Consider the following 14,510-nt stretch of genomic DNA (forward strand, 5'->3'; position numbering starts at 1 on the left):
CAGCACGGAATATCACCCCCCAAGTGCCACATGATAGCAAGGAAAGTGTGCCTGAGTGTCTCCTCTCCAGGCCGGCTGAAGAATTCCAAATGCCTTCCCAGGCTTGGGGCCTTGACCTCTCTGTCCTAGGTGGGCCCACATGAAGCTCTGCATTCAGGGACTCCTCCCTCCACCCTGTGCTCGCCACCGAAGTAACAGGACTTTCGTCTCTGCACATGAACCCATCCTTTCTTCACCTTCATTGGAAGGTAACTTCCCATGACCTCACTGCCTCTATGGGGCCCCCCATGCCCAGCACCCAGTAGGTGCCTGTCCAATGAATGTATCAATGAGTGAATGAATGAAACCAAAATCTGGGTTTGGCCGTGAGCATGCATGTATACACCCATGCCTTGCCACCCCAAGTGTGCATGGTGTCTCACAGGGGTGATCCCACCACAGGCTGTCAGTTATGGGCAAGAATAATGAACATAGCCAACTCTCATACAATAAAGGAATAAGCAGGCAGGGTCTGTGCTGGGGACTCTGAGAGGCAGAGACAAAGGCTATGCTCGGGAGGATGGTAACCTGCAGGCTGGGGTGGGGGGCGGGGGTGTTGGTGCATTTAGCTGTCTCGGTGGGGGCAGAGGAGGAAAGGCCTGTGTGCATCCAGCTGGGCACCTGGCCTTTGTGTTCTACCAGTGCATGCAGCAGCTGGGTAACTCAGCAGCCCAAAGAAGGGTCAGGAAGCATTGCAGCCTGCTGGGGTTCAAGTGCAGCGCAATTGGAACTGTCCTTCATCTGGGCCACAGGTACCCAAGCCAGAAAGATATTCCAAGCAAGTAGTAACCAAAAGAAAGGAAGGACTATAATAATCTCAGACAAAATAGACTTTAAGTGCAAAAAGCTTTCAAGAGAAAAGGAAGGACATAATATATTAATAAAAGGTTCAGTATGGCAAGAAGATATGACCATTATAAGCAGTTATGCACTCAATGAGAGATAATCAAAACATATAAAGCAGAAACAGACTTTTGAATACAAAGAACAAACTGGTGGTTGCCAGAGGGGAGGTGGATGGGGGGTTGGGTAAAATAGATAAAGGGGATTAAGAATACACTTATCACGATGAGCACTGAAGGATGTATAGAATTTTTGAACTATTATATTGTATACCTGAAACTAATATGACACTGTGTTAATTATATGTCAATAAAAAATAAATCATCAAAAACAGAGAAGGTAAAAAAATGGGAGTCAGGATGTAAAATGGTACAGCCACTGTAAAAACATAATGATGATTTTTCAAAAAATTAAAAATAGGATTACAGTATGGCCCAGCAATTCCACTTCTAGGTATCTACCCCAAAGACGTGAAATCAGGCTCTTAATATTCATATGCCCCTGTCCATAGCAGCATTATGCAAAATAGCTATAGCATAGGAAAATCCAGATATCCACTATGGAATACCTTCTGGCCTCCAAAGCTTTTGATGAGAAATCTCTAGCATGTGACACACTGTATTTTGCTGGATTTAGGATTCTTGGTTGATGGGTTTTTTTTGTTTTAACACTTGGAATATATCAGCCCACTGCTTTCTGGCCTCCAAAAGTTCTGATGGGAGGATGGTAACCTGTCTTTCCACAGTTTGATTGTAATGTTTTGTTGTGGATCTCTAAGTTCATCATACTTAGAGTTTATTTTCATGTTTTTAATTTGGGAAGTTTTTGGTCATTACTTCTTCAAATATTTTATCTGCCCCTTTCTCTCTTTCCTCCTTCTAGGACCCCCAACCCCAGCGAGCATGTGGTCTCCTTAATGGTATGCCCCAGGCCCCTTGGGCTCTATTCAGTTTTCTTCAATCTTTTTTTCTGTTTCTCAGTTTCAGTCATTTAAGTTGTCCTGTTTTCAAGTTCACCAATACTTGCTTCTGCCTGCTCACAGTTGGCTTTGAATCCCTCTGCCAAATTTCCCACTTCAGTTGTACTCTTTAGCTCCAGAATTTCTTTTGGGTTTCTTCTTAGTTTTATTTTTAGAAGCCTGAAATTTGCATCTTTCTCACATCCAGAATACATTCACTCTCATCCTAACGTCTCCAAAGTCTTAACTCACTCCTGTATCAGTTCTGAGTCCCAAATCTCATCTAAATATCATCTAAATCTAGTGTGGGTGAGACTCAAGGTATGACTCCACCTCAGGCAATATTCACCTCCCACTATGAACCTATGAAACCAGAAACTATAAAACCAAACTGCTTCCAAAATACAATGTGGGACAGGCATAGGTATGCATTCTCCCAAAAGGAGAGATCAGAAAGAGGAAAGGGGTTATGGGTCCCAAGTAAGTCCATTAAGTCCCAAATAAGGAGAAAAAAATCCCCTTAGTCCTTCGGGCCCACTCTGGTGGCAGCTTTGCATTCTGGGTCCACTGGGGTAGCATTTTGACCCCATGGTCTGTTGAAATCAACTAGGTGGCCTTGCTCTCCTAAACCAAGTTGCTGAGGTGTAACAGTTCTTCATATATTTTGGGTATTAAATTTTCCCAGATACGTGGTTTTCAGATATATCCTATTTTTTAGGTTGTCTGTTTGCATTAGTGACAGTGTCCTTTTGGGCACAAAGGTTATTTATTTGATAAAGTCCAGTTTATTTTATTATTTTTTCTTTTATTGCTTGTCTTCTGATGTCATACCTAAGAAACCATTGCCTTACCTGAGGTCATGAAGATTTAAATATTTCTAAGAGTTTTATGCTTTAGCTCTTATACTTAGGTGTTTCATCCATTTTTTATTTTTGTCTGTGGTGTGAGGTAGGGATTGAATCTCATTCTTGCATGTGGATGTCCAGTTACTCCAACACCATTATGGAAGATGCTGCTCTTTGCCCATTGAATGGTCTTGGTACTCTAGTTGATGATCAGTTGACTGAATAGGTTTATTTGTGGATTCTCAATTATATTTTTTTCATTCAAATATTCATCTTTATGCCAGCATAAGAGCCTTGATTAGGTGTAGCTTTGTAGTAAATTTTGAAAATTAGAAGTGTGAGTTCTCCAACATTGTTCTTTTTCAAGGTGGTTTTGGCTTCCAATCCATGGACAGGTGATGCCTTTCCATTTCTTTAGGTGTTTGCTAATTTCTTCCAACAATGTTTTATAGTTTTTAGTTTACAAGTTTTGTACTTCCTTGGCTAAGTTTATTCCAAAGTAATTTTTCATAACATAAAATTTACCATTTAAGTCATTTCTAAGTGAGAAGTTCACTAGCATTCATTTAACATTTTTAATAGTTGTGCAACAACCATGATCATTTATCTCCAACTTGTTCAACATCCCAAACAGAAGATTCTCTGCCCATCAAATAGTAACCTCCCATTCTTTTTCCCTAGTTCCTGACAACCACTTTATTTTTTCTGTCTGTCAAGAAGTTGACTTTTATATGTGTTTCACATAAATGGGATCATAAAATAAGTCGCCTCTTTTGCCTAGGTTCTTTCATTTAGCATAATGTAGTCAAGCTTTATCCATGTTGTAGCATATGTCATAATTTCATTCCTTTGAAAGACTATATAATATTTCATTGTATGTGTATACCACATTTTGTTCATCCATTCATCTGTTGGTAGACAACCGATAGTATCCATCATTTTGTTACTATGAATGGTGCTATTAATTAATATGCAAACGTCTGTTCTTGTCCCTGCTTCAGTTCTCTTAGGTACATAATCCAAAGTGGTATTGCTGATCATATGGTAATTTTTAATTCTTTTGAGGAAGGAACCACTATACTATTTTCAAAAGCAGCCGCACCATTTTGCATTTGTACTATCCTATGAGCAATGCACAGGTATTCCAAATTTTCCACATACTTCCCAACACTTGTTTTATGATTTTTTTTTAAATTGGGGCACCTGGGTGGCTCATTGGGCTAAAGCCTCTGCCTTCAGCCCAGGTAATGATCCCAGAGTCCTGGGATTGAGCCCCATATCGCGCTCTCTGCTCCATGGGGAGTCTGCTTCCTCCTCCTCCTCCCCCTCTCTCTCTCTCTCTCTCTCTCTGCCTGCCTCTCTGCCTACTTGTGATCTCTGTCTGTCAAATTCTGAATCCTCTGTGGTTTGCCTATGCATCATTCCCTCCCCGCTAACCCTGGAAAATCACTGATTTTTTTTTTTTTTTTACTGTTTCCATAGTTTTGTTTTTGCAGAATGTAATATAATTGGAATTGTACAGTATTGAGCCTTTTCATATTGGCTTCTTTCACTTAGAAAAATGCATTTCAGTTTCCTATGGATATTTAATGGTTTGAAAGCTCATTTCTGCACTTGATCTTAGCCAAAAGGCCGAGAAGTGATGATATCTCATTTCTGTTTTAGGGCTGAGTAGTATTCAACTGTTTGGACATACCACAGTTTATTGACTCACCTACTGAAGGACATCCAGGTTACTTCCATGTGATTTTGAACAAAGCTGGAGGTTTTTGTGTGTATGTATAGATACAGATTTTCAACTCGCTTGGATAAATAACAGGGAGCACAATTGCTGGATTATATAGTAAGGTTTAGTTTTCCTTGAAACTGCTAAACTGTTTTCTGAAGTGGATGCACCATTTTGCATTCCCCTGCCATGATTGAACATTTTGTTGCTCACTCCACATCTTCACCAGCATTTGTTGTCAGTGTTTTCAATTTTTGCCCTTTTAACAGGTCTGGAACAGTCTCTTGTTGTAATTTTCATTTCTCTGATGACATATGTGGAGCATCTTTTCTTATGTTTGCCATCTGTATATCACCTCTGGTGAGGTGACTGCTCAGATCTTTTGCTAATTCTTTAAATAGGTTTTAGCTTTCTTATTGAGTTTTAAGAATTCTTTATATAGTTGGGATAAGTCTTTTTACCAGACATATTTTTTTCAAATATTTTCTCCCAGTTTTTCCTGTCTTCTCATTCTCTCGGCATTGTGTTTTGTAGAGTAGAAGTCTTTAATTGTGATGAAATCTAGCTTATCAGTTATTTCTCTTATGGACCATGCCTTTGGTGTTGTGTCTTAAAAGTCATTGCAAACTCAGGGTTGTCTCGAGTTTCTACATTATCTTCTAAGAGTTTTATAGTTTTGAGTCTTAAAAATAGGCCTGTAATCCATTTTGAGTTAATTTTTGTGAAGGGTGTAGGGTCAGTATCTAGATTCATTTTTTTTTTTTTTCATGTGGATGAGTTGTTCCAGCACCACTATTTACTACAATAAATCCTAAGGTCTGTATTCCCTCTGCTTCTATCTTCTGGAAGGGACTGTAGAGATTTGGTGTAATTTCTTCCTTAAATGTTTGGCAGGATTCAGCAAACCTATCAATTAACCCACAGGGACCCAGTGCTTTCTATTTTGGAAGACCACCGATTACTGATTCTAACTCTTTATTAGACATCATCCTATTCAGATGGTCTGTCTCTTCTTATGTGAATTTTGATAGATCATGTCTTTCAAGAAGTTGGTCTCTTTGACCTAGGTCATCAAATTTGTGAGCATATAAGTGTTCACAGTATTATTCTTTCATCATTTGATGTCCACAGTAGTGATACCCCTTCTTCCATTTCCTATATTTGTAGCTTTTTTCCTAGTCTGATTAGAGGCTTATCAATTTTATTGATCTTTTCAAAGAACTAACTTTTGGTTTTGTTGATTTTCTCTATTGATTTGTTTCCAATTTCATTGGTTCTGCTTTATTTTTTATTACTTCCTTTTTTCTTATTTTGGATTTAATTTGCTCTTTAAAAAAAAAAAAGTTTTCCTAGAGTGGAATCTTGGGTTATTGGTTTCAGGCTTTCTTTCTTTTTTTTTTTTTTCCTCCAATACACAGTCAGTGGTGTAAATTTCCCTCTAAGCACTGCTTTAGTGCATCCCACTAAGTTTGATAATTTGTATTTTAGTTTTCATTTAGTTCAAATTTTTAAAATTTCTTTTGAAATTTCTTCTTTGACCCTTGTGCTATTTAGAAGCATGCTGTTTAATCTGTAAGTATTTTGGGATTTTCTGCCTTTTATTTTTTTTTTAAGATTTTATTTATTTATTTGACAGACAGAGATCATAAGTGGGCAGAGAGGCAGGCAGAGAGAGAAAGGAGGAAGCAGGCTCCCTGCTGAGCAGAGAGACCGATATGGGGCTTGATCCCAGGACTCTGGGATCATGATCTGAGCCGAAGGCAGAGGCTTTAACCCACTGAGCCACCCAGGCACCCCGATTTTCTGACTTTTATTCTGTTATTGACTGCTAGCTTAATTTCATTATGTTCTGAGAGCATACATTGAATGTCCTGTTCTTTTAAATGTGTTAATATGTTCTGGGGACCAGAATGTGGTTGATCTTGGTAAATGCTCCATGCGAGCTTCAGAAGGATGTTGGTGGATGAAGCTGTCTACTGTTGCCAACTATACGCAGTTGATTGATAGAGTTGTTGAGTCCAGCTGTGTCCTTACTGATTTTCTGCCTGTTGGATCTCTCCATTTCTGAGAGACAGGTGTTCAAGTCTCCACCTATAATAGTAGATTTCTTAATTTCTCCTTGCAGTTCTACCAGCTTTTGCCTCACATGGTCAGACACCCTGCTGTTAGGGTACGACACATTAAGGATTGTCATAGTCTTGGAGAACTGATCCCTTTTTCCTTATATAAGACCCTTCTTTATCCTTATAAGTGTCTGTGCTCTGACGTTTGCCCTGAGATTAACACAGCTACTCCCACTTTCTTTGGATTAGTGTTAGGATGGCATATCTTTCTCCATTCCTTTGCTTTTAATTTATATGTGTCTGTATTTTTACAATGGGCTTCTTGCATACAGCATATAGTAGGGTCTTTCTTAATGATCCACTCAAACAGTCAAGTCTCTTACTTGGTATATTTAGACCACTGACTAAGTGATCATTGATGTAGTTGGATTAATATTTACCATGTTTGGTACAGTTTTCTATTTGTTGCTTTTTTTTTCTTTGTTTTTCATTTTATCTTCCGCATGTTTTCTGTGTCGTGTGGTTTTAATTGAACATGTTTTATTATCCTATTTTCTCGCCTTTCTCAACATATTAGTTATACTTTTTAAAAAAGTTTTTTAGGGACGCCTGGGTGGCTCAGTTGGTTGGACGACTGCTTTCGGCTCAGGTCATGATCCCGGAGTCCCGGGATTGAGTCCCGCATCAGGCTCCCAGCTCCATGGGGAGTCTGCTTTTCCCTCTGACCTTCTCCTCGCTCATGCTCTCTCTCACTGTCTCTCTCTCAAATAAATAAATAAAATCTTTAAAAAAAAAAAAAAAGTTTTTTAGTTGTCGCCCTAGTGTTTGCAAGGTATATTTACAACTAATGTAAGTCCACTTTCAAATAACACCATACTACTTCTAAGGGAGTGTGTGTACCTTATAACAAAAATTCCCAACTCTTACCTCCTGTTCTCATTGCAACTTCCATGTAGCATTGCTGTCTTTCATCTCACATGTGAGCTGTAATTGTTGAACATTGTTGCTGTTACCATTATGGAAGAAATGCCTGTTAGATCAGTTAAGAATAAGAACAATAGAAGTTTTATTTTACCTCCTCTTATTCCATTTGTAATGCTTTTTTTTCTTTGTATAGATCTATAGTTCTCTTTACATAGATAGTTCTCATCTATCATTCCCTTCTCTTCAAAGAACTTCTATGAACATTTCAAGCAGAGTGAGTCTACCGGCAACAATTTCCTTCAATTTTTATTCGTGTGAGAAAGTCTTCATTTCTCCTTCCCTTTGTTTTCACATTTTTATTGTGGCAAAGTATATAGTATATAAAATTTACTATTTGAGCCATTGTTAAGTGTCTGGATCAGTGGGCTGAAATGCATACATGTTGTTCTTCGACCCCTACAGACCTGGTCTCTATCCCCACTGAGCAGGAACCTGCCCCTGCCTGCCCACCCTGGACAGTCTCTTTCTATTTTCTGTCTTTATTGTTTTGTCTACACCAACTGTCTCATATAAGTGACTTGTATCTTTCATTTTTTTGTTGTTTTAAAAATGAAAAGTTTTAGGGATGCCTGGGTGGCTCAGTCAGTTGATTTCAGTTCAGGTCATAATCTCAGGGTCATGGGATTGAGCCCCACATCAGGCTCTCTGCTTGGCATGATGTCTGCTTGAAAGTCTCTCTCCCTCGCCCTCTGTTCTTGCCCCCTCTAAAGCATGCTCTTTCTATCTCTAAAACAAACAATTAAAATCCTTTTTAAAAAGTGAAGTTTTAATTCCCCCCTTTATTTTTTAAAAAGACTTTATTTATTTGACAGAGTGAGACATAGCAAGAGAGGGAACACAAGCAGGGGGAGTGGGAGAAGGAGAAGCAGGCTTCCCGCTGAGCAGGGGGCCTGATGCGGGGCTCGATCCCAGGGCCCTGGGATCATGACCTGAGTTGAAGGCAGATGCTTAACGATGAGCCACCCAAGCACCCCTTCCCCCTCCATTTATTTATTTATTTATTTATTTATTTATTTATTTGTAAGGATTTTATTTATTTATTTGACAGAGAGAGAGCAATCACAAGTAGGCAGAGAGACAGGCAGAGAGAGAGGAGGAAGCAGGCTCCCAGCTGAGCAGAGAGCCCGATGTGGGACTCGATCCCAGGATCCTGGGATCATGACCTGAGCAGAGGCTTTAACCCACTGAGCCACCCAGGCGCCCTCCCCGCCTTTTAAATGTACATTCTATTACTATTTTCTTTGCAGTTACTACGGGGATTACGTTTAACATCCTAAAGTTATAACACTGGAATTTGATTTTATAACTACACAACTTCAAGTATACGAAAACTCTCCTCATTTACAGATGCAGCCCCACCTCTTTCGGTTGTTGATGTTATAAAATTACATCTTAATACATTGTGTGTAGAAAAAAAAACTAAGAATTATTTTAATGCATTATTTTCTTAAATCATAGAAAACAAAATACAGTTATAAACAGTTGTTACATTGATACTAGATTTTATAATTGTCCACATATTTACCTTTATTGAGAACTTTATTTCTCATTTGGCTTCATGTTCTCTTTCAAACCACCTTCAGTATTCCTTGGGGCAGGTTGTGTGGTCCCAAACTCCCTTTCTGTTTATCTGGAAATGTCTTGATAATTCCCTCACTTTTGGAAGGGGGAACGAGGGGCAGGGGGAGTGGGGGAGAGAGGGTCTCACGTAGACTCCCGGCTGAGCATGCAAGCCTACTCCGGGATTGATCTCACAACCCTGAGATCGTGACCTGAGCCTAAATCAAGAGTCAGACGCTTAAGTGACAGAGCCCCCTGGCACGCCACCCTCACTTTTGAAGGACAGTTTTTTTTTTTTTTTGAAGATTTTATTTATTTATTTCACAGAGAGAGATCACAAGTAGACAGGCAGAGAGGCAGGCAGAGAGAGAGAGAGGGAAGCAGGCTCCCTGCTGAGCAGAGAGCCCGATGTGGGACTCGATCCCAGGACTCTGAGATCATGACCTGAGCCTAAGGCAGCGGCTTAACCCACTGAGCCACCCAGGCGCCCCTGAAGGACAGTTTTGACAAGTACAGGATTCTGGTTGACAGTTTTTTCCTTTCATCACTTTAATGTATTGGCTTACTGTCTTCTAGCATCGCGAGTTTCTGAGGGAAATCTCTGAAGTCTTAGTGAGGACTCGATGTGACAAGTTTTCTCTTTGGCTGCCTTCCAGATTTGCTCCCTGTTTCTCTCTTGACATTTTGATTATGCTCTGATGTGAGTCTTGGAGTGTGTCATGTGTGCAGTGTGTTGAACATCTCGCATGCTTATATCCATGTCTTTCGCCATTTTTAGAACACTTTTAGTCATTATTTCTTCAAATAATCTCTCCTTCCCTTCCTCTCCTGTTCTGGGGTGCCCCCAGTGTGTGCACTGTCCTTGTTCATGGTGTCCCACAGGTCCCTTCAGCTCTGCTCACTTCTGTCCGTCCTCCTCATGTTCCTAAAATTTCCAGTTTCAGCTCTTCTGTTCTCGAGCACCAATTCTTCTGCCCCATCAGATCTGCTCTCAAATACCTCCAGTGACTTTTTCATTCAAATCACTGTAATTTTTATTTATTTATTTATTTTTAAATAGATTTTATTTATTTATTTGAGAGAGAGAGAGAAAGCACAAGCGGGGATGGGCAGAGGGACAAGCTGACTCCCTGCTGGGCAGAGTCAGGATGTGGGGCGTGATCTCAGGACTCTGAAATCATGACCTGAGCCAAAGTCAGATACTTAATCAAGTGAGCCACACAGACACCCCTCAACTTACTGTAATTTTTAGTTCTGGAATTTCTTTTACTTTGTTTTTAGTGTTTTTTAATCTCTTAATTGTTCTTCCCATTTTGTTCATATGCCACATTCTCGACCTTAGTCAATATCCTCCTTTAGTTCTTTGAGCATCTTTAATAAATGCTGTTTTATTTAAGTCTTTGTCCAGTAAGTCTGACATCTGTTCTTTGTCCAGGACAGTTTCTGTTGGCTTTTTTGTTTTTTGGTTTTTTTTTTTTTTGCTTTTTTGTTTTTTTGTTTGCTTGTTTGTTTTTTTTTAACCTTTGAAAAGGGCATACTTCCTGTTTCTTTACATGTCTTCTGAATTTTTGATGAACGCTGGACATTGGATACTAATAATGTGGCAACTCAGGAAATCAGATTCTCCTCTCTACCTCTGGGTTTGCTTTGTAATTGCTGTTTTCTAGGCTGTCTTTTGCTGAGGGTCAGCCTGAGGTGTAAATTTAAGGTCTTCTCAGGTTTTGCCTTCCCTGGGTTAACCGATGACTTTCTCATTTTCCCCACATACGCAACTGCTTCTGCATGTCCTAGTTTTTTTATGTCTGGTTCCTGGAAGGGGGAAAAGAGAAAAATGAGAGGGGGCACATATCAGCTTTTAACTCCCTAGTGGTTCCTTGGCAGAAGAGGGAGGTGTGTCAACAGTGGCCATCCCCCTCTTCATCTGCATCTCTGTGACCAGAGGCAATGATAAGTGATCAGACCACAGATCCCCAATATTTGAAGGACAGGCTCCTTTCTGCCAATGAGGTTCTCATAAGCTGTGTGCAAGCTGCACCTGGAACAAATGCATGACTGCCTGCTGTGAGTCAGGGCTGCGGATGGATAGCTGCTACTGTGCTAAGAGCTGAAATTGCCAAGATTCCCAGCAATTCCCCATGTGACTCTCCAGTAGGCTTTGGAATTCTGAAGCAGGTATGTCAGACAGATTCTTCTAATGTGGTTGTGCAGGGGTGATACAGACTCCTAGTGCTTCCTGTGTTCATCTTCATGGAATGTTCCTCCCTTTCCCCCACCTGGGAAGAACAGTTTTGCAGGGTACAGAATTCTAGGTTGCTGGGGGCTTCTCCCAACACATTAAATGTTATGCATCACTCTCTTGTTTCTTGCATGGTTTCATTTGGTTTGCAAATGAAAAATGGTTTGCATTTTTTTAAAAATCCCCACTCTGATTCTCCCAACATTCCTGCCAGATGTGAGTCTGACTCTGATACTTGCTCTGTCACTTCAGGCTGTGTTTTGTCTTTGTGTTATCCCTCGTGGGTTTTATTGAAACTTGGGCATGATGGACTAGGTGAAAGGAACTCCAGTAAATAGCCCTTCAGTGATGTGGTGGTACGTGTGGGAGCAGGGCAAGTGTTCTACCCTGTAAGGTTAGGTTTCGGTCTTTTTTTCCTTTTTTTAGCTGTTCTTATGGTTCAGGTGTATTTATTTTATTTATTTTTTTACTGTGTTATGTTAGTCACCATATAGTACATCATTAGTTTTTGATGATGTGTTCCATGATTCATTGTTTGCATAGAACACCCTGTGTTTCATGCAATCTGGACCCTCCTTAATACCCAGCACCAGTTTCACCCATCCCCCACGCCCCTCCCTTCTAAAATTTTTGTGAGCCTGTTGCTCTAGGATCTGACCTTCACAAATGCCTCTGGGGGTTTTCCCTGCTGCATGTGGGCCAGTATTGCCAGAGGACACTGGAACTGGGAGTTTCCCTCCGCACACAGGAGGGAAAAGCGCGTGGAAGTTGGGTATGCGCCTTCCCCCTGGTTGGTTGGACTCTAGTAAAAGCCCTGTAGGTCTGGTAAAATAGTTCCTTCCAAGGCGGGTCTTTTTAGGAAAACAGGATGCTCTGCATATCTCAAATGGTTATTTTCTCCCTCTCCCTGTCAGGAGCACAAGGGAATTCTTCTCTTCAGTGTCCACTGTGAGTCCCTGCTGGGCCTCTCAGAGGTACACTCACAAAAGCACGGAGCCCCCGATGACTGGGTCCCCAAGAGATTTTGTCCTTCCCAGTTGTCCCCACAGAGCGTCCAGCAACCAGGCAGTTACAGTCTGTTTTCTTGTCTGGCCTTGGCTCCCATAGTGTCTGAGGGGTTCTGTACCCATAAGTTGTGGATCTCTGTGTCTGCTGGTCTAATTTTTACGACAGCAGCTTGCCCTGTGACCTCACTTCTCCAATAGAATTAGGGCTTATTGGTTTTCAGTTTAGCTGTTTTGTTGTTGTTGTTGGAGGGACAAAGCAACAATTTCCCAGCATTCTACATGCAAGTCTGGAAGCCAGAATTCCTCTTTCTATTTTTGAAAAAGATTTTATTTATTTATTTATTTATTTATTTATTTATTAATTATCTCCGCGGAGCAGGGAGCTCTATGTGGGACTTGATTCCACAACCCTGGAATCATGACCTGAGTGAGACAAAGGCAGACACTTAACCAGCTGAGCCACCCAGGCGCCCCCTCCATATTTTTAATAGATAGCGCGTGCGCGCGTGCACACATACACACACACACACACACAAACACACAATATCTGGGAAGAAAAAAAAGAATATGCAGAGTAGAGCCAAGATTTTATTTTCACCACCGCATTCTACTTATAATATGTAACTACTACCAGCTTCTTGTGGATTATATTAGAGATAGTGTATACTCCATGGAACCATTTGGCTGATTATGTATGTGTTTATGCATATATATATGTATGTTTAATAGACTCTGTTCCCAAAATGGGGCTCAAACTCACGATGCCAAGATCAAGAGTTGTGTGCTCTCCAACAAGCCAGCCGGGTGACCTTGCTGCATATTTTTTGTACCAATAGTGCCATAGCATACCCATATCTTTTTTTTTTTTTTTAAGATTTTGTTTACTTATTTGTCAGAGAGAGAACGAGAGCGTGCGCGCACAAGCAGGGGGAGCAGCAGGCAGAGGGAGAAGCAGGCTGTCTGGTGAGTGGGGAGCCCGATGCGGGACTCAATCCTGGGACCCCGGGATCATGACCTGAGCTGAAGGCAGACGCTCAACTGACTGAGCCACCCAGTATCTTATAACTTACTATTTGTCACTCAACAATGTATCTTGGAGATTCTTCTTTCTAATTGCTGCATAGTATGTCTTTGTTGGATAATTTAGATGTTTCCTATTCTATTTTTTGGTCAGTTACGTGCATTGCAGTTTTGTGAACTGTTGTGCAGAGATTTTGATTTCTTTTTATGGTGGTAAAATACCTGTAATCTAAAATTTACCATGTTAATAATTTTTAAATTCAGTGGCATTACGTACATTCACATTGTACAAGCATCACACCAGCCACCTTCAGACCACTTGCATCTTTCCAAACTGAACCGTGTCCCCATTAAACACGAGCTGCCCGTCCTCCCTCGGCTCCGGCAGCCACCATCTACTTTCTCTCTGACTTTGACTATTGCGGGGTATCTCCAGGTTTTAATTTTTTAAAAGATTTTATTTGTTTACGAGAGAGAGAGAGAGAGAGATTATGGGAGGGGAGGGGAGAGGGTCAGAGGGAGAAGCAGATTCCTTGTGCCGGGAGCCTGAGGTGGGACTCGATCCTGGGACTCTGGGATCATGACCTGAGCTGAAGGCAGTTGCCTAACCCCCTCAGCCACCCAGGTGCCTCTAGGTTTTAATTTTTTTATGTAGATAAAGTCACTGATCCTGTTCTTGTTGGCTGGTCCTTTACTGTGTTGTCTAGGTCAGAGATGGTAATAATGGCCTCCTTCAGGAAGGTCACCCCTTTGCTTGGATTATCCTGGAGCATGAGAGCTGGAGAGGGAGGTGAGCAGAAGGCAGGTGGGGAGCAGCCGCGCTGGCCACAGGCCCTGGGAGCATGAGCAGCGCAGGGGACAGCATGCTCAGCCTCACCCTCTCTTTGAATGGGAAGGGGCTGTGCGCCCTCAAAGGCCCCCCAACTCATTATGCAGTTAGGGCGTGTGGGAGTCGGTGGGATCGGCTCGGGAGAGCAGGACCTTGCCCCTGGTGGGTTCAGGGGACCCGCGTAGCTAGGAGTTCGTTCCCAGTTGCCCAGTTTCCTGTACCTGAGCACCCCAAGGCCACCTCATGCAGGACTCCCCGCCCCCCCGCTCCAATTACGAAGGTAACTCATGCCTTTCGTGCCAAATTCAAATGTTATAGTAAAATGCAGGGCACCTCACCGTGGTCTGATCCCCAAAGAAAACCGCATTGCACAATAAGGCACATATTTTTTTTATGTTCT

Source organism: Mustela putorius, unplaced genomic scaffold (genome assembly GCF_011764305.1).
Source record: "Mustela putorius furo isolate JIRA1106 unplaced genomic scaffold, ASM1176430v1.1 tig00003854_pilon_pilon_pilon, whole genome shotgun sequence".
Classification (NCBI taxonomy): domain Eukaryota; kingdom Metazoa; phylum Chordata; class Mammalia; order Carnivora; family Mustelidae; genus Mustela; species Mustela putorius.